The 21,945-nt window shown below is 47.6% G+C and overlaps 1 protein-coding gene and 1 long non-coding RNA gene across 2 annotated transcripts in view; one reads left to right on the forward strand and one right to left on the reverse strand.

Annotated features, from left to right (window-relative positions):
* The window catches only part of IFNAR2 (interferon alpha and beta receptor subunit 2), a gene marked incomplete at its 5' end in the record, with an annotated part of 168,523 nt that overhangs the window by 48,042 nt on the left and 98,536 nt on the right, over positions 1-21,945 (forward strand). The window lies entirely within an intron of this gene.
* LOC120994527 lies at positions 1,913-20,963 on the reverse strand. Its single transcript, XR_005777427.1, has 3 exons — positions 20,859-20,963; positions 4,074-4,177; positions 1,913-1,964 (listed from the first exon to the last, which is right to left on the reverse strand). It is a non-coding gene; the product is annotated as an uncharacterized LOC120994527 (long non-coding RNA).

The following is a 21,945-nucleotide window of genomic DNA, read 5'->3' on the forward strand; positions in this document are numbered from 1 at the left end:
AACTTATAGCACATGAGGGACCGCGACTTCATTTATACATATTGATTTTAAGTGTTTAGGTGTGAATTTAGTGTTAGTAATAAATATTGTATTGATCACTTGTCAGTCGATCATTGTTTGGGACCTTTAAAGGAATTGTCTAACAAAAAATATTCTATATTTTTCAACAAAGGCCCTGGATGTGAATACTTTTATAATGGCATGTAAATAAAAATGTATTATAGCAACTGAGTTATTCAATAAGATGTATCTGTATAGCGCCACCTGCTGTACGTTCTTTTCCTTATTTTTCTATCCAACTTGATGATGGACGCACATGCTCAGTTCCATTCTTCGGCTGCCACCAGCCCGATCTACTGTAAGAAGCTGTGACAATTAAAAGGACATGCCCCCTGCGAAAGGACATTCCCTGGGTGGCAAACTTGAAAGAAATCTAGTAGTAGTAGATATATGCGACAGAAACGGCTGATCGAGCTTGTAGCATCTGAAGCAGACTTGCACAGGACGCTGCTTGGGAATGCAGAAACATGAGCAATGGGGGGGGCACAACCGCGACGGGAGCACAGAGGGGGGGGGCGCAACCGCGACGGGAGCACAGAGGGGGGGGGGCGCAACCGTGACGGGAGCACAGAGGGGGGGCGCAACCGTGACGGGAGCACAGAGGGGGGGGGGGGCGCAACCGTGACGGGAGCACAGAGGGATATGGTTTCAATATCCCACAATTGGGAATAAAATGACCGCACCCTTGTATTGACCCATATGTATTCTCCTCCTGGGATGCTGAAAGAAAGCAATCACCGCTAAAACGGCAGCTAATATTAAAGCTGCCGTTTTGTCACTACCGTCTTCGTAGAAGGGTCCCCGACAATATGCCGACCACAGGCTCTCTTGCTGCTGAAACCTCTAGTGATCGACGAATCAGTGGACCTGATTATTTTAGCATAAGGCCCATTAAGATGGGTGTATTATCCACTGGTGAGCCATCAGTGAGGGCCACTAACTGAACATGGACTGCATGAAGATGGCACAAGGGCCCATAGAAGTCCATGGGTTCAACTCATGTGTCCATTTGATCCGTGATGAGAAATCAGCAGCGTGCGCTATACTTCTCTATGGGTGCACAAAAAGACAAAACAAAAAGACGCCCACGGACACCAAACGGACGGACATAGGTCTATTTTTTCCATATGTAAAGCTGCTGAATGGTGCGCAAAAAAATGTAAAAAAAAAATAAAATAAAAGTAGAGGAAGCCAATTTTGAACAAATTACTCCTTGTTCAAAAATCTGCATCTTTTGTGAGCTATAAATGTAAACGTCCACCTCCCCAAGGATGCCCGTATGTCAGTACCCATCAGACGCTGCACTGGCAAAAGATGCAGGAAGTTTATTAAAGGGGCTTATCTAATAGTACAAATCCCCCCACAATGCCAGAGTCCCTCCTATAGACCATACTTACCTGCGTCCCTCCGTATCCCCGCATAGCCACCTCTGCATCTCCCTGTCGTGCGGATCAAAACATCCGGCAATGGGTGGGAAGCAGCCAATAGCAGGCCGCGGCGGTGACCAGCCTCCCTGGCGTCACCTGGGTGGTCACCGGGGAGATGCAGCGGTGGCCATGCAGGGATCGGGAGGGACGCAGGTCGTCAACAGGAGGGGCAAAATTTGTACTGTCGGATAACCCCGTTAAGAAGTGCACACCTCTGAATAATTTTGGTGCATCTTGGGTCGTCCATGCTGCGGAAAGTGGAATGTGCACCAGCCGGCGTGGATTTCAGGCGCAATGATTTACGCCAGTTTTATGGCTGTTGGGCGAGTGCAGCGTAAATTAGCAAAAAGGTTGCACATTTTGTTTGCAGCTTTACTACGTTGGAAACCTGGCTTTGAAAAACTCCCCGTCGTATTGTAAACTGCTGTGGATTTTCCATGCAGAAGCCGCAGAAATTGCGCAATGGGTGAATTCGCTCTGAAAAGGAACATGGACCGGATGCAAAACCAGCGAGACACAAGCAACAAAGTAATAGGGGAACGGAACAATATAAAAAAGAGGTAGAGAGCGCTTACTCGGAGACTTGTGGTCACGCTTGTCCCTGTATAAAGGTCTGTTTGCTGTATTTGCAGAAGTACCAGTCACGTGGGCCCCGACTGCCAGACCATAATATGGGCACATAGCTAGATGAGCTTTTCCCACGAGCAAAATGTACCTACCCACAAGAGAGACATTAGGTATCTGACTGCTGGGGGCGCAGCTCCTGGGACCCACATCCCCCTCTTGAATGAAGCGATGGTCACACACGTGCGCTGCCGCTCCATTCAACTGGGACTAATGGAAAAAAGAACTCCGCGCTCGCTCACAGAGGTCGGATCAGATCAGATCAACAAGCAAATGCCAATGCATTAGTGCCAGTCAGCAAAAACTGGCGACAGGCACCTATTAGGTAATTTCCAAAATAACTCCTAATAGCCACCTACATAAGGTAGCACCAGGCTGCCGTATATAACCAATCACGTCATAGGGGTTGGGACAACCAAGCGACCCCCCCACCATTTAATTTGATCCATTAGATAATTCAGTCTCCATTAAGGGGTTAAACGGGCGAGAGCGCAGTTATCTTCGATTATGCTTATTATTGCCAAAGAAGGCCATGGGTGATGGCGTGGACCTGTGTTATCACAGCACCATACATTTATAGTGCTGGTCCTCGAAGACAGACTGATGTGTCATCACAAGTGTGAGGGAGAACTGAGGCATAACTACTGTATGGGGGCAGTCAGGTCAGCCGCGGCGACACCGCACTGACCCGCGGAGTCGGCCGCTGCGACACCACGCTGACCCGCGGAGTCGGCCGCTGCGACACAACGCTGACCCGCGGAGTCGGCCGCTGCGACACAACGCTGACCCGCGGAGTCGGCCGCTGCGACACAACGCTGACCCGCGGAGTCGGCCGCTGCGACACAACGCTGACCCGCGGAGTCGGCCGCTGCGACACAACGCTGACCCGCGGAGTCGGCCGCTGCGACACCACCTTGACCCGCGGAGTCGGCCGCTGCGACACCACGCTGACCCGCGGAGTCGGCCGCTGCGATATCACAACTTTGCGTCGGGAAGCAGCCAATGTGACGTTGTTTTTAGCCTGATAAGCTGCTGTGATGTCACAACTGTATTTCTATTGAGTAACTGCAGTGACATCACAAGTGGATTTTATTCAGCTATGCTACTATGACATCATATCAGTGATTCTGCCATGTGACAGTGACAGGAGTATGCAAATGGGAAAAGTGACGGGTCTCCAGACTTTCTGAATGCGCTGTAAGCTGCCACTACATCACTATCAACCAGGTGAGCTCAGAGGCGGACGTACCTGACCTACCACCCAATCAAAGGGTCCACATAACGTTCTTGCACTGGGGCCCCTCTGATTTTAATGTCTGCCCTGACAAGTCTACGAAAATAATTCCGTGGCAGCATTATTTCTTAGAACACAGAGTTGTACTGTACGATTTCAATGCTGTTCCTCTATTATTCCTTTCCGAAATGTACAAATAAATTGACAAGTGGATGTTGTTATTTCCTCTTGTCAGTGAAGTGTGTCCTTACATATTTAGAGCTCAGGCACACGGCCGTATTTTCGGTCCACACGCGATTTTTATGTGGTTCAGATGCGGACCCATTCATTTCAATGGGGCCACAAAAGATGCGGACAGGATAACGTGTGTTGACCACCTGCACGTTCCGAGCCTCCACAAAGAACAGGTCCTATTCTTGTCCGTTTTGTGGATAAGGAACGGGACATTTCTAGAGGAGTGTGAAGAAAAAATAAAGGCAGCATGCACTCGGCCGGGATCCGCGATGTACATGAGCGCTAAAAGGGTCAGACTGTGCAGGGACACACATTACAGATGAGCGGAATGAAAGCTTCAATTTGTCCATTATTCATACATTTCCGGGAGGAATAACAGAGGGAGGCAGCATACTTTGGAAAAAATTTAATAAAATACCCCAGAATTATCTTTTAAGGAGAATACAATTATTCAACTCCCGGGAGGGCAGACAGGTGCAGCATCATGTACCTACCTTGTAACAAAGCAAAGCAAGGAAGGATAACAGCACATGGCGCCGTCATATCGTGCACCGATCACACACCGCGCCACATCCCTTTCCCAACCATCTTCTGAAACCTGCAGAAGGGAAATAAAACCACAAATAAAACACTGACCAAAACTGAGAAAAAGTCTGCAACAGCCTAATAGCGGAGGCGGCCGGATGTGGTGCCGCCCTTACGATGCCTCTTGTGCCTCAATATACGGTATTTGTTATATAATAGAAAGGCATTTCCGCGGTACACATTGCTGGACCGGAACCCACAGAAATGTATTCTGTCGGTATGTGACGGGCGGTCGTAGCAGAGGTGCGAGAAGGAGGCGAGTAGAACATCAGGATTATTATAAAAAATAAATAAATAAAAACCTACACAGACGGAGGGGCAAAAAATATATACTTTATTAGAACAACACAAAAAAACACATATAATGGAGTCTTACATCATTGGGTGGAGTAAAACAGGTATAAGGCTCCATTCACACGTCCGCAAAATGGGTCCGCATCCTTTCCGCAATTTTGCGGAATGGGTGCGGACCCATTCATTCTCTATGGGGACGGAATGGATGCGGACAGCACACAGTGTGCCGTCTGCAGCCGCAATTGCGGAGCGCGGCCCCGATTTTGGGTCCGCAGCTCCGCAAAAAGATAGAGCATGTCCTATTCTTGTCCGCAGCTTGCGGACAAGAATAGGCATTTCTATGGGGGTGACGGGCTGGTGTGTTGCGGACCCGCAATTTGCGGGTCCGCAACACACCACGGACGTGTGAATGCACCCTAAAAGAGGGACACGGGGGGAGGGGGCCGATAAAGGAGAATACATATAGGGGGAGCAGCAACTGCAATTAGATACATAAATACACAAGTGTGAACGTTACCCCAAGTAAGTAACAGAAAATGAAGGAAATAGATCCTACAGCCGGTCTCCACACACAGGCAGAGCCCAGTAACAGTGCACAGCACCAGTGACGGCCAGCGAACAGATGCCGGCTGCCATCTTGACTCACCCGTCCGGCGATGCACAGTTAAGCCCTTACCCGTACCTGGAGCCGGTCTGAAATCAAATGCGGTCACTAGGAGCAGGCAGTTCCGAGAGCAGCCCGATGAAGGCCCCCCGCGGCTGTTCTCGGAACTGCCTGCCAGGGCTCCAGATGGCGACCAAAATGGTCGCCAATGCGACTTAGAATTTACAAATGGCGACAAGACTTTTTAGTCTTGTCGCCATTTGCGACTAGACCCGCCGCCGCAGCTCTGCAGTTGAATACAGCAGCGGGGCACAGGAGATGATAGTTCTCTGCCCCGCCGCCAATGTTCTTCTCAGCAGCGCAGTGAAGGAGTCTCTCCCTCCCCCCGTGCTGCCGCCAATAAGAAGAGACGGGAGGAGGAGGGGAGGGGCTGTGGCCACTGCGCCACCAATGAAGATAACTGACCTGTTAATACAAATGCAGGAGGCGGGTGCCGGAATTAAATAGCCGGCACCCGACCTCTATGACAGGGAGCTGTGATCAGCGGCAGTTAACCCTTCAGGTGCGGTACCTGAGGGGTTAACTGTCGCTGTTCGCAGCTCCTCATCATAGAGTTCGGGTGCCGGCTATTTAATTCCGGCACCCGCCTCCTGTATTTGTATTAACAGGTCAGTTATCTTCATTGGTGACGCAGTGCGCCCCCCAACACCCCAGTATAATAAACATCGGTGGCGCAGTGCCAATAAGGGTTTTAAAAAAAATAAAAAAAATAATTTACTCACCTCCTCCAATTGATTGCGTAGCTGCCGGTCTCCTGTTCTTTCTTGAGGACCTGTCAAAGGACCTGTGGTGACATCACTGAGCTCATCACATGGTCCATTACCATGGTGATGGATCATGTGATGTACCATGTGATGAGCACAGTGATGTCACCACAGGTCCTTTGACAGGTCCTGAAGAAAGAACAGGAGACCGGCAGCTACGCGATCAATTGGAGGAGGGGAGTTTATTTTTTAACCCTCAATTGACCTTCTACTAAGCATTCTGTATTAACCACCTCCCGACCGCCTAACGCACGGATGCGTCCGGAAGGTGGTTAATTCATTCCTCCTGGACACATCCGTGCGTCATCTCGCGAGACGCGAGATTTCGGTCAGAGCCGGCCCGCGCATCGCGGGCCGGCAAAAGTTAAAGGACAAGTTCGTCACCAGCCTGCCAGCAACGATCATTGGCTGGCAGGCTGGCGATTTTCAAAAAAACGAATCACAAGCCGTATAACAGATCATATTAGTAAATATGATCTGTTATATGGCTTGTCTGCTCCTCTGCTGGTCCTTTTCGTCGGTTGGATCCAGCAGAGGAGCAGGCTTCACAGTGAGTAGCACCAACAGTACACTTTAGCCCCAGATCACCCCCTGCACCCCAATTAACCCTTTGATCACCCCTTTGATCGCCCCTGTCAATCACTAGTGAAAGGAAAAAAGTGATCAGTGTAAACTGTCACTTTTTTTTTTTCACTGGTATTGGCTGTTAGGTTTTAGGGATAGTTTAGGCCCCTTGGTTAGGTAGTTTAGGGATCAGTTAGGCCACCACACCGCAGTCACTGATTCGCTTCAAGAGCAGCAGAGTGGGGCTGTCGCTGCCGGATCACGTGGTGAGGCATACACCAGCAGCGCAGCCCTCCCTGGACCTAGTACCAGCACTGCTGTACAACATGGTGAAGTAGCGAGCACCAGAAGGGCAGTTGAAGCTGGTACGGTGGCACGTGCAATAGTTACCCCGTCGCAGCCACCGCACAGACAGGCCCGTAGAGCCCCTAGAATCCCTGAGGTGCTGGCAAACCCTGATTGGCAGTCACCAACTTCAGCCGCACCATTAGTTCCCCCTTTCACCGCCCAGTCTGGAGTTCGGGTTGAGACGGCTCAGATCGGTTCGGCCCTGGGATTTTTTGAGCTGTTCTTGACTGCGGAGCTCTTAGACTTAGTTGTGGCAGAAACAAATCGGTATGCCACACAATTTATAACCGCCAACCCGGGAAGCTTTTATGCCCAGCCTTTCCGGTGGAAACCAGTCCAAGTTTCCGAAATTAAAATTTTTCTGGGCCTTCTCTTCAACATGGGTCTAACTAAAAAGCATGAATTGCGGTCATATTGGTCCACGAACCCGATTCATCACATGCCCATGTTCTCTGCTGCCATGTCCAGGACACGATTTGAGACCATCCTGCGTTTCCTGCATTTTAGCGACAACACCACCTCCCGTCCCAGAGGCCACCCTGCTTTTGACCGGCTCCACAAAATTCGGCCCCTCATAGACCATTTCAACCAGAAATTTGCAGATTTGTATACCCCTGAGCAAAACATCTGCGTAGACGAGTCCCTAATACATTTTACCGGGCGCCTTGGCTTCAAACAATACATCCCAAGCAAGCATGCCCGGTATGGGGTCAAATTGTATAAGCTCTGTGAAAGGGCCACAGGCTATACCCACAAATTTCGGATCTATGAGGGAAAAGATCAGACCCTGGAGCCGGTCGGTTGCCCTGACTACCTGGGGAGCAGTGGGAAGACAGTCTGGGACTTGGTGTCACCCTTATTCGGCAAGGGGTACCATCTTTATGTGGACAATTTCTACACAAGTGTGGCCCTCTTTAGGCATTTGTTTCTAGAACAGATTTGCGCCTGTGGCACCGTGCGACCTAGTCGCCGGGGCTTCCCCCAACGGCTCGTTACCACCCGTCTTGCAAGGGGGGAGAGGGCTGCCTTGTGTAACGAAGAACTGCTCGCGGTGAAATGGAGAGACAAGCGTGACGTTTACATGCTCTCCTCCATTCACGCAGACACGACAATCCAAATTGAAAGGGCAACCCGTGTCATTGAAAAGCCCCTCTCAGTCCACGACTATAATGCGCTCATGGGAGGGGTGGACTTCAATGACCAGATGTTGGCTCCCTATTTAGTTTCCCGACGCACCAGACGCTGGTATAAGAAGGTGTCTGTATATTTAATTCAATTGGCGCTGTATAATAGTTTTGTTCTCTACAGTAAGGCTGGGAGAACACGATCCTTCCTCAAATTCCAGGAAGAGATCATCGAGAACCTCCTTTACCCAGGAGGTTCCGTGGCCCCATCCACCAGTGTAGTGAGCCGTCTACACGAGCGACATTTCCCCAGTGTCGTTCCTGGTACCTCAACCCAACCGTCACCCCGAAAAAGATGTCGTGTCTGTAGCAGGAGTGGAATAAGGCGTGACACCCGCTATTTCTGTCCTGACTGTCCTGACCACCCTGCCCTATGCTTAGGGGAGTGTTTCCAGAAGTACCACACACAGGTACACCTAGCATAGGGATTGCATCTCACAGGACAGGCACACAGGGCTATTAGGGCCCTTTTACTTACAGCTGCTGCAAACGTCTCCTTTCACCTGGGACAAAGTGCATAACGCACTTCGCCACATCTTTGGGCGATTTGCGCTTTGCACATTGACCCATGGGGAAGGAGAGGTTTGTTCTATAAAAGGTAAAAAAAAAAAAAAAAAAAAAAAACACCAGTAAGCAAAAAGGTTAATGTTCAGTTCAAAAAGTTTAAGTTTATATGTTCTGTTCCAAAGTTAATAAAATTATTGCGTTGCGGCCTGGTTTTTTCTTTTTTTTTTCCCTTCCAGGTGGACCAACCGATCGACTAGCTGCAGCACTGATGTGCATTCGGACAGAAGCATTGTGCTGCTGTCAGATTACACGCAAGTCGGTGTATGCGGCGCTGCAAGACGAGATTTCTCCTCTTCAGTAAAAGCTATGTTTGCCGAGGCATATGAGCTGAGGAGGTGGCGGTGTTCATATACTTTGGCAAACACTTTGTATATATAAAAAAAAATAAAAAATCCCGGCAATGATTTATTCATCCACATCGATTGATGTGAATGGAGAAATCTGGTTTGCCAGGGCATACGAGCTGAAGTGGGTATGGATGTTGGGCGGAGCTCCTATGTCCTGGCAGACGCCTTTCCCCTCCTTTTTCTTTTTTTGGCAGAGATTTTTTCATCCACATTGATCGATGCGAATGAAGAAATCTGTGCCGTTCATTTTTTTCTTTCAGCCCAGAGGCTGAACGGAAAAAAAAAATCTCATTACCCATATGCTCAATATAAGGAGAATAGCAGAAACTCCTAATGCTGGCCATACATGTAATGATTGCGGAGACCCTCAAATGCCAGGGCAGTACAAACACCCCACAACTGACCCAATTTTGGAAAGAAGACACCCCAAGGTATTCGCTGAGGGGCATATTGAGTCCATGAAAGATTTAAATTTTTGTCCCAAGTTAGCGGAAAGTGAGACTTTGTGAGAAAAAAATAAAAATAAAAATAAAAAAAAATCAATTTCCGCTAACTTATGCCCAAAATTTTTTTTTCTATGAACTCGCCAGACCCCTCATTGAATACCTTGGGGTGTCTTCTTTCCAAAATGGGGTCACATGTGGGGTATTTATACTGCCCTGGCTTTTTAGGGGCCCTAAAGCGTGAGAAGAAGTCTGGGATCCAAATGTCTAAAAATGCCCCCCTAAAAGGAATTTGGGCCCCTTTGCGCATCTAGGCTGCAAAAAAGTGTCACACATGTGGTATCGCCGTACTCAGGAGGAGTTGGGGAATGTGTTTTGGGGTGTCATTTTACATATACCCATGCTGGGTGAGATAAATATCTTGGTCAAATGCCAACTTTGTATAAAAAAAAAAAATGGGAACAGTTGTCTTTTGCCAAGATATTTCTCTCACCCAGCATGGGTATATGTAAAATGACACCCCAAAACACATTCCCCAACTTCTACTGAGTACGGATATACCACATGTGTGACACTTTTTTGCAGCCTAGGTGGGCAAAGGGGCCCACATTCCAAAGAGCACCTTTCGGATTTCACCGGTCATTTTTTACACATTTTGATTTCAAACTCCTTACCACACATTTGGGCCCCTAGAATGCCAGGGCAGTATAACTACCCCACAAGTGACCCCATTTTGGAAAGAAGACACCCCAAGGTATTCGCTGATGGGCATAGTGAGTTCATGGAAGTTTTTATTTTTTGTCACAAGTTAGTGGAATATGAGACTTTGTAAGAAAAAAATAAAAAGAAAAAAATCATAATTTTCCGCTAACTTGTGCCAAAAAATAAAAAGTTCTATGAACTCACTATGCCCATCAGCGAATACCTTAGGGTGTCTACTTTCCGAAATGGGGTCATTTGTGGGGTGTTTCTACTGTCTGGGCATTGTAGAACCTCAGGAAACATGACAGGTGCTCAGAAAGTCAGAGCTGCTTCAAAAAGCGGAAATTCACATTTTTGTACCATAGTTTGTAAACGCTATAACTTTTACCCAAACCATTTTTTTTTTTTACCCAAACATTTTTTTTTTATCAAAGACATGTAGAACAATAAATTTTGAGAAACATTTATATATGGATGTTGTTTTTTTTGCAAAATTTTACAACTGAAAGTGAAAAATGTCATTTTTTTGCAAAAAAATCGTTAAATTTCGATTAATAACAAAAAAAGTAAAAATGTCAGCAGCAATGAAATACCACCAAATGGAAGCTCTATTAATGAGAAGAAAAGGAGGTAAAATTCATTTGGGTGGTAAGTTGCATGACCGAGCAATAAACGGTGAAAGTAGTGTAGGTCAGAAGTGTAAAAAGTGGCCTGGTCTTTAAGGGTGTTTAAGCTAGGGGGGCTGAGGGGGTTAAAGAATGCAATTATTTTCTCTTATAACCATGTTATAAGGGAAAATAACACAGTGAATAGACTTTCATCCTAGCAACCATGCGTGAAAATCGCACCGCATCCGCGGATCCATCTCACAAATGCATTGCAAGAACGAATCCATCTTGTATGCTGGCATTCCGGCAAGTCTTTCGCCGGAGATAAAACCGTAGCATGTTACGGTTTTATCTTTTGCCTGATCAGTCAAAAAGACTGAACTGAAGACATGCTGATGCATCCTGATGATGGATTGCTCTCCATTCAGAATGCATGGGGATATACCTGATCAGTTCTTTTCCGGTATAGAGCCCCTTTGACGGAATTCAGTGCCGGAAATGAAAAACGCAAGTGTGAGAGTACCTTAAAATATTAATTTTACATATAAAATATATAAACAATAAATAAATAAACATATTACATAGCGCTGCGTCCGAAAAGTCCAAACTATTAAATTATTAAAAAATATCAACTATGCGGTGAGAGCCGTAACAGAAATAAATAAAAAGCATGCGAGTCGCCATTTTTTTGTCACCTTGACCCCCCAAAAAAATAGGATAGGACTGTTCTATTATGGGCCGAACGTTTCATAAAATGCGAAATGCACGCAGCTTTTTTTGCGCAGCTTTTTTTTTTGCGTGGTATTGAGAATCGCAATACTTTTTTATGGTGACAAAAGCGAATCAAAATTTTGGTATCGAAACAACCCTACGCCGATCTGATCGGCGTAGCGTTGTCACGATACCAAATTTTTTTATTCGGTTTCGATTTGGCTCCTAAATTTTTCAGTTCAGGAGCCAATGGCTACTAGGTATTTTTTTTTTGTCTGGAGCACTGCCTGCTCCTGGTGACTGCATTTGATTTCAGACCGGCTCCCGGCACAGGCACAGGTAAGGTCTTATCTGTGCATCGCCGGACGGGTGAGTCAAGATGGCAGCCCGCATGTCTTCGCTGGCGAACACTGCAAACTGGCCATCACTGCATAGCAATTGTGCCTCCGGTAGAGCAGGAACCACATATACCGTAGTAGCTCATTCAATTGTAAACAAACGGTCACATCACCATCCGGTGTCCCTCACTTACCCGACGCGTTTCACCCAATTACAGTTGCTGCTCCCCCTATATGTATTCTCCTTTATCGGCCCCCTCCCCCCGTGTCCCTCTTTTATACCTGTTTTACTCCACCCAATGATGTAAGACTCCATTATATGTGTTTTATTGTGTTGTTCTAATAAAGTATATATTATTTTTATTTTATTTTATTTGGACTGGTCTGAGATTTTTAATCATCGAGGACAATCCCCTTAAAGGCTCTGGAAGTTCTTCAGTTCTGAGAATGAGCTGTAAGTACAAGCTCTGGTTCTTGGAGCAAGCGCCAATGCCGGCTGTTCACCAACCCTCCACAGCAGCCTGCCCGTTAATTACACCGACCCTCCACAGCAGCCTGCCCGTTAATTACACCGACCCTCCAAAGCAGCCTGCCCGTTAATTACACCGACCCTCCACAGCAGCATGCCAGTTAATTACACCGACCCTCCAAAGCAGCCTGCCCGTTAACACTGACCCTCCACAGCAGCCCACCCCTTCTTAATTTTGACCTTCACAGCAGCCTGTCCCCTTAAGAGTCACCCCACCCCCCGAAAAATAACCTCTGATGTACCCGTGTGCCAAATTTGGTGCAGATCGGTTCAGTCAGACAGAAATTAATAATATATTAATATATATACTGTGGCAATGTGAATAGTGATGGGTGCAGTAAAGTCCCGGGGAAGCAGGGAGCATGAAAAAAGGGGTGTTTGCACCAGGAGCATGTCACCAAGGTGCCCGGCCTTGATGGAGTAACGGCCCTAGATATAGGTGGCCACCAAATTAGTTGGTGGACACCAAGCTACTTAGCTTAGCTGGCTCCAGCTAGTCCGGGGCGGGCTTTTACTGGGAAAAGGCAATGTGTTGGGTGGGTGCCTGTTCCCCATGCTCCAGTCCGGGATTTTTGAATATGCCCATGTGCAGGGATGGTATTTAATCCTGTTGCTGGACTTGGGAGGGGCTCCCAGTCTGGGGAAGGAGACAGTCTTTGTGAAACACAGTCCTGCTGGAGGCTCTGGAAGAGTGGTCTCAGCTGGGCTGGCGACGGGGCTAGGTTCTAGCCGGATTGTTGGGGGGACGCCGTGACGCTTGGGCGCAAGTGGTCACAAGGCCGGAGTCAGGAGGACTACTCGGCCACACTCCCCCATAAAGGCACTGGACTTTAGATCGTGTGTGAACGGTCCTTTAGGTGAGTCAGGTTATGTTATGTTTAGGTGTTTATTTTGTATCATTTATGTTTGGTTTGCTGAGGTGCCAAATAAAGCGATGTTTGGACCTGAAACTTGATGTCTGGCGAAGATACTTGTGTGAATGACCCCCGGAGAAGAGCTGACTCCCCAATATATAAAAAAAATGGCAGCACTAATTCACAAAAATATACAGCGGGTGCCATGTCCAAGGGTGTAATATATTAGCAGGATGACCACGACTTCGCGCAGGTATATTTGGTATATTTCCACCATTTCATTTAATGTTTGTGTGTGAGGTTAAACAATATCCACAGTGTTCCCCATAACAGTGACCTCTACAGCAGCCTGCCCCTTAACACTGACCCCCACCCTGTTAACTGTGACCTTCACATACCCCGGGCCCTCACCACAACAGTGATTTCCACAGCGGCCCGTCCCCTTAACACTGACATCCACAGCGACCTGTCCCCTTAACAGTGACCTCTACAGAACCCCGCCCCCTCAACTGGGACCTCCACAGTGACCCGCCTCTTTAAGATGTGACATCCATAGCACCTCGCCCCATAACCGTGAAACCTCTAAGGCCCCTTTCACACGGGCGAATATTCCGCGCGGATGCGATGCGCGAGTTGAACGCATTGCACCCGCACTGAATCCTGACCCATTCATTTCTATGGGGCTGTGCACACGAGCGGTGATTTTCACGCATCACTTGTGCGTTGCGTGAAAATCGCAGCATGCTCCTCTTTGTGCTTTTTTCACGTAACGCAGGCCCTATAGAAATGAATGGGGTTGCGAGAAAATCGCAAGCATCCGCAAGCAAGTGCGGATACGGTGCAATTTTCACGCACGGTTGCTAGGAGACGATCGGGATGGAGACCCAATCATTATTATTTTCCCTTATAACATGGTTATAAGGGAAAATAATAGCATTCTGAATAATTAGTACAATAGAGCTGGAGGGGGTTAAAAAAATTATAAAAAATAATTAAACTCCCCTTAGTCCACTTGCTCGCGCAGCCGGCATCTCTTCTGTCTTCTGTCTTTGCTGATTGCAGGAAAAGGACCTGTGGTGACGTCACTCCAGTCATCACATGGTCCATCACATGATCTTTTACCATGGTAATGGATCATGTGATGGACCATGTGATGACCGGAGTGACATCACCACAGGTCCTTTTCCTGCAATCAGCAAAGACAGAAGAGAAGCCGGACTGCGCGATCAAGTGGATTAAGGGGAGTTTAATTATTTTTTATATTTTTTTTAACCCCTCCAGCGCTATTGTACTATGCATTCTGTATTCAGAATGCTATTATTTTCCCCTATAACCATGTTATAAGGGAAAATAATACAATCTACAGAACACCGATCCCAAGCCCGAACTTCTGTGAAGAAGTTCGGGTTTGGGTACCAAACATGCGCGATTTTTCTCACGCGAGTGCAAAACGCATTACAATGTTTTGCACTCGCGCTGAAAAATTGCTCCTGTTCCCGCAACGCCCGTGTGAAAGAGGCCTAATAGTGAAGAAAAATGGCTGAGCTGTTATGGAAACCGGGTGTAACCGCGCATGTTTACTGTCAAACAGAGAAGCGCGCTCCGCAGAAGACTGATAAAGCTGCGATGTAGCGAGCGTCGTGCGAGATCCTTTCTTCCAAGAGTCTCGTTATTGCAGGGCTACCACTGATCCCCTGCTACGTGACTGTGCTGAGCTACACCGACATTCTAACGAGAGTGAAAAACGGGCGCGTGATGGGTGTTTTTAGAACAAACTGAAGTCAATGGGGCTGTCAAAAAAAATAAAAAATTAAAAAATAGTACACGTCACGTTCTACTTTTGTCCATTTTCTCAGGCCAGACTGACCCCACTGGAATCAACGGCCACTAAATATGAGTACACTAGTGCAATATGGCCTTTTAGGGGTTAAAAAAAGAAATGACTATTTTTAACGACAATGAAAAACAGGCAAAATAGTAGAAAAATTACCACGAGAAACTGACAGTGTGCGCTTTTTTTAATCGCCATTTTTTCTTACTTTTATGTCCACTTCATACGCGTCATTTCTACCATCGTGACGCCAGCGCTCCGTACAGCATTAGAATGTATTGGCTCCGATGAGCCGAAGTTATTGCTTCGCAAAGTCTCGCCAAAACATTCTGCTCCGTACAGTATTACAACAAAGTCTTACGCGAATCGACTTCGGATGTTTTCGTCCGGAGTCTATTCGCTCATCCCTAGTCGTGACAGAAAAGTTTTCTGAAAACTCGGGGCCCCTGGGATTAGTAGAGGCACCTGAGGAGGAAGTGAGACGAAACGTGGTGTCCGCAGAGGATAATTGGGGCTGCGAGAAATGTTCACACCTGATGAACCCCAACAAGCAAAAAGAGGCGAAAACAAAACATTAAAGTCAGGAGGAGAGCGTCCAGTGGAGAACAAGCAGCCGCTGATGACGCATCTCCTCCCCTGCGTTCTCCGGGAAACTCCCTTAACCCTTTGCCTCCTGAAGTTCCCTCCGTTTTAGGATGGGGCTACGAATCGGCTAACATGTCTTGTGCAATCCACTGGTGTCCTATTACACCCTGCCTGCCTAGGGGTCTTCTCGAGGCCGTGACCGTATTGCGGGCAGCACACAGGAGGGCCACAACATACGGGCATCGGCCGTGTGTGCACCGTATCATGGATGGGTCCGCAATCCGCGGTGCGATGCGGAATGGAGGCACGGATCGGGTTTTCTGTCCGTCGAATGCGGATCGCAGACCCCATTCAAGTGACCCGGTCCGCGTCTGTAGTGGGCACGCGGTCAGTGCCCATGCATTGGCCCGGCCGGCACATGAGCCCTGAGGCTCCCAGCTGACATGACAACCTATCAGCGCCCTCTACTGGGTGATCGGGGGAGCCCCCTTCTCTCTGTGCAACCGCTCAGATGGTACAGTCACTATTGACGTTGAGGAGTCGGTTATCGCTGACCCCAGTTGCTGCGGGCGGGTGTCAGGGCTGACACTGGTCGCGGACAGGATCGCGGAGGGGCGGCGATCCTCTAGAAATGAATGGGATCACCGCGGCATGCATAGTTTCTCACTCCAGGTGCAACCAATCAGATTCCACCTTTCATTTTTCACAGCTCCTTTGGAAAATAAAAAAGGGGAATCCGTCACTAAATACATTGAAAGTGAACGGATCATAAAACTGCAGCCACGAAACATTACCCGTTACATCGTTACGAGGCAAATTAAGCTGAGTCACTGTATAATGAGGAGTTTCCAAATTTCAAATACACTTACAGTCTGAAGAACAGAGCTCTGCTTGCTGTCAGTGAACAGAAACAGTCACTCGGTTATAGGCAGAGACTATAGACTAGGGTTATAGTCACAGAATAATCAGGTTTTTTTTGTGCAGTTTTTGAGGTCAAAACCCAGGAACAGATCGATGATCCCGGAGAATTATTATTTGTCCGTTCCGTTTTTTTCCTCCTTTTGTCGTCCACACCTGATTTTGCATCAAATCTGCACATGTGAATATACCCTCCTGTTTCTCACAGCTGAAGGTTTGGTACAGTTATTTCCAGTCCATTGTAATCTGTAGACTCCGGGCTGATACATTGTTGCCAACGGTCAGGAAAGGGATTAGTGTTGGTGTATGTTAAAGGGGATCTCCGGGGCTAGAGGAGACGGCTAGAAATGGGGCTGCAACCCTGACCTGTTCACCAGTGGAGCAGAGCTGTAATACCACACCCAACCCACGGACAGGAGTGGCGCTTTTCTGGAAGGCGGCATCTATCTAAGGCCTCATGCACACGAACATATTTTGTTTCCGTGTCCGTTCCGGGTTCATTTCAACGGGTCCGCAAAAGATGCTGACAGCACACCGTGTACTATCCGCATCCGTATGTCCGTTACATAACCCCGCAAAAAATAAAATAGCATGTCCTATTCTTGTCCGTTTTGCGGACAAGGATAGGCAATATTACAATGGATCAGCAAAAAAACGAATGCCATACGGAGGTCATCCTTTTTTTTTTGCGGATCCGCAATTTGCAGGCCACAAAACACATACGTTCGTGTGCATGTAGAGCCCCTCTTGGCCACCTGCACATGTTGCTGCAGAATACGTGCGGTTTTTCCACACTGATTCCAGTGCAGAAAAACCGCAGAGTGTATCAGTACATAAATCTCATATACAATTTGCTGATTTTTTTTTCCGTGCGGAAATTGACCTGCATTCTGGATTTCTAAATCCGCAGCATGTGAATTACGTTGGTGGTTTTAGCTGCGAATTTCAACCTTTTCAACGGAAGGTGAGATCTGCGGCAAATCCGCAATTAGACATATATGCTGTAGATACGCACATAAATCCGCCCGGAAAGTCGAGCAGGTCTTCTGTGCGTCCGCCCGTGTGCAGGTGGCCTTAAAGGGGTAGTCCCACACTATGAGAACGGATCACCTATCCGCAGGATAGGGGTCATAAGTATCTTATTGGTGGTGGTCCAGCCGCTGAGACCCCCTCTGGTCACAACAGCGCACCTCACGCATTCGCCATTAATCTCCATGGGATGGTCGGTCTACAGCGTTTGGCGTTCTCTGGCAATCCCATAGAGCAGGGATGATCAACCTGCTGCAAAACTACAACTCCCCGCAGGCCTGGGCAGCCTACAGCTATTAGGGCATGCTGGGAGTTGTAGTTTTACAACAGCTGGAGGGCCGCAGGTTGAGCACCCCTGTCATAGAGAATTTGTGCGCGGGACCATTGCACTATTTATTTGGGGGGGGGGGGGGGTCCTAGTGGCTGGGGTCAGATACTCATCACCCATCCTATGGACGCGTCCTCCTGGTGGGACTCCCCCCTTTATACAGGATTAGCTGCAGTTCCTTGCACAGACAGTACAGGGGATAAGCTGTAGGGATCGCAGCCCCCCCTCGATCACAGTGTCTGTGGGGGTCCTGAAGGTCAGACTACTGGACAGGAACGCCCGCTCATCAGCACAGTATGGCGACCATTGCCTATGGCGATATGGCTTATTTTCAGCAGCTGCTGCCCCCCCCCCCCGCACATTTACTACCGACCACGCTGAGGGCAGAAGCATGCCAGGGATCTTTAACCCCTTCATGGCCATCCACTATTTTTTAGTAGCAGATTTGGGTATTCCGGGCGCAAGCCACAACCAAATATTTGGGAGACACGGCAGAAGCACAATGTTAAAGGGGTCCTCTCACTTCAGCACATGGCATTTATCATGTAGATGGAAGTTACTACAAGGCACTGACTAATGTATTGTGATTCTCCATATTGCCTCCTTTGCTGGCTGGATTCATTTTTCCATCACGTTATACACTGCTCGTTTCCATGGTCACGACCGCCCTGCAATCTATCGGCGGTGGTCACGCTTACACACTATAGGAAAAAGCGTCAGCCTATGTGTGGTCACAGCCAGCGCTATTTCCGTATAGTGTGTAAGCGTGACCACCACGATAGAGTGCAGGGTGGTCGTGACCATGGAAACGAGCCGTGTATAACGTGATGGAAAAATGAATCCAGCCAGCAAAGGAGGCAATATGGAGAATCACAATACATTAGTCAGTGTCTTGTGGTAACTTCCATCTACATGATAAATGCTATTTGCAGAGGTGACACAATCCCTTTAAAAGGATACAATGGACAAATAACAGTGCCAAGATAACACCGCTATAACAGTGCCAAGATAACACCGCTATAACAGTGCCATACTGTGCCAAGATAATACCGCTATACCATAGAGAAATAACGGTGCCAAGATGATACCGCTATAACAGTGCCATGCTGTGCCAAGATAACACCGCCATACAATAGAGAAATAACGGTGCCAAGATGATACCGCTATAACAGTGCCATACTGTGCCAAGATAACACCGCCATACAGTGGAGAAATAACGGTGCCAAGATGATAACGCTATAACAGTGCCATACTGTGCCAAGATAATACCGCTATACCATAGAGAAATAACGGTGCCAAGATGATACCGCTATAACAGTGCCATACTGTGCCAAGATAATACCGCTATACCATAGAGAAATAACGGTGCCAAGATGATACCGCTATAACAGTGCCATGCTGTGCCAAGATAACACCGCCATACAATAGAGAAATAACGGTGCCAAGATGATACCGCTATAACAGTGCCATACTGTGCCAAGATAACACCGCCATACAGTGGAGAAATAACGGTGCCAAGATGATACCGCTATAACAGTGCCATACTGTGCCAAGATGATACCGCTATAACAGTGCCATACTGTGCCAAGATAATACCGCTATAACAGTGCCATACTGTGCCAAGATAATACCGCTATAACAGTGCCAAGATAATACCGCTATAACAGTGCCAAGATAATACCGCTATAACAGTGCCATACTGTGCCAAGATAACACCACTATACAATAGAGAAATAACAGTGCCAAGATGATACCGCTATAACAGTGCCATACTGTGCCAAGATAACACCACCATACAATAGAGAAATAACAGTGCCAAGATGATACAGCTATAACAGTGCCATACTGTGCCAAGATAACACCACTATACAATAGAGAAATAACGGTGCCAAGATGATACCACTATACAATAGAGAAATAACGGTGCCAAGATGATACCGCTATAACAGTGCCATACTGTGCCAAGATAATACCGCTATACCATAGAGAAATAACGGTGCCAAGATGATACCGCTATAACAGTGCCATACTGTGCCAAGATGATACCGCTATAACAGTGCCATACTGTGCCAAGATAATACCGCTATAACAGTGCCATACTGTGCCAAGATAATACCGCTATAACAGTGCCAAGATAATACCGCTATAACAGTGCCATACTGTGCCAAGATAACACCACTATACAATAGAGAAATAACGGTGCCAAGATGATACCACTATACAATAGAGAAATAACGGTGCCAAGATGATACCGCTATAACAGTGCCATACTGTGCCAAGATAATACAGCTATACCATAGAGAAATAACGGTGCCAAGATGATACCGCTATAACAGTGCCATACTGTGCCAAGATGATACCGCTATAACAGTGCCATACTGTGCCAAGATAATACCGCTATAACAGTGCCAAGATAATACCGCTATAACAGTGCCATACTGTGCCAAGATGATACCGCTATAACAGTGCCATACTGTGCCAAGATAATACCGCTATAACAGTGCCATACTGTGCCAAGATAATACCGCTATACAATAGAGAAATAACGGTGCCAAGATGATACCGCTATAACAGTGCCATACTGTGCCAAGATAATACCGCTATACCATAGAGAAATAACGGTGCCAAGATGATACCGCTATAACAGTGCCATACTGTGCCAAGATGATACCGCTATAACAGTGCCATACTGTGCCAAGATAATACCGCTATAACAGTGCCAAGATAATACCGCTATAACAGTGCCATACTGTGCCAAGATGATACCGCTATAACAGTGCCATACTGTGCCAAGATAATACCGCTATAACAGTGCCATACTGTGCCAAGATAATACCGCTATAACAGTGCCATACTGTGCCAAGATAACACCGCCATACAGTGGAGAAATTACAGAGCCATGTGATGCTATCCATATACCAGCTCACCATGCTGCCCAGATAACACACTGCCCACTGTACACCGAGGCTAAATAATGCCCCCAAACAGTGCACATATACTGAGCTACACAGAGTCTATAGACAGCCTTCTCCGGAACTACAAGTCCCAGCATTCCATGCTTCAGGCAGCCTATCCTAGTCCCATACCTGTTCCCAGCACTCAGTATGTAGCAGAGCCGGGAGCGCACACACACGTCTCACCTGCTGCCGCCGCCGCCGCCGCCGCTTTTTCCTCATTTGACTTGTTTGCCGAGAAAAGGAACGGCCGCCCCTCCCCTCTGAGTCAGAGAGAGATGCCATAAGGCGGTCCTCTGATTGGCTGCAGACATTTGATTGCCACTCGATGCGACCAATAGCAGTGGAGAAGTCACTGCTAAACAGAAAGGGCACGAGAACGCGCCTGAGTCCTGGCTGGTGACGCGCGCGGTTTTTGTTCCCTTCTCACGCTGCGTCTTCTACAGGATAGTCAGAAGTTATTTACATTTTTTTTTTTTTTTTTTTTTTGCGTTTACTGATCGTTATTTTTATAGCCAAAAATATTTGAAAGAAAGGTGGTTGAGACACTGGGGGAGATTTATCAAAACTGGATCTGTGAAAATTAAAAGGATTAGGCCTAATGCACATGACAGTTCCGTTTTTTTGCGGTCCGCAAACCGTGGATCCGCAAAAAACAAGCCGCCCGTGTGCCTTCCGCAATTTGCGGGACAGAACGGGCGGCCCATTGTAGAAATGCCCATTCTTATCTGCAAAACGGACAAGAATAGGACATGCTATATTTTTTTGCGGGGCCACGGAATGGAGCAAAGGATGCGAACAGCACACGGAGTGCTGGCCACATCTTTTGCGGCCCCATTGAAGTGAATAGGTCTGCACCCGAGCCACAAAAACTGCGGCTCGGATGCGGACCCGAACTACGGTCGTGTGCATGAGGCCTAAATCAGATTGGTTGCAATGGGGCAACTAAGTCCGTTTTCCTTTACATCAGTTTTGATAATTCTCCCCCAATATATTTGGGTCCCCAATGCACGGGCAACGTGATCCGTCCACACTGCAAAAAATAGAAGATTTGTTTGCAGTGCGGAGGCACGGACAGAAACACCCCGTGGGGTTCCGCACCGCAGCTCCGGATTGCGGACCCCTTCAAGTGCTGTTTGCGGACTGCAATACGGCCACGGCCGGGGAACAGCCGTGTGCATGAGGCCTCACACGTATTCCACGTAGGGTCGCCACCTTT

This window comes from Bufo bufo, chromosome 3 (assembly GCF_905171765.1).
Source record: "Bufo bufo chromosome 3, aBufBuf1.1, whole genome shotgun sequence".
NCBI lineage: Eukaryota > Metazoa > Chordata > Amphibia > Anura > Bufonidae > Bufo > Bufo bufo.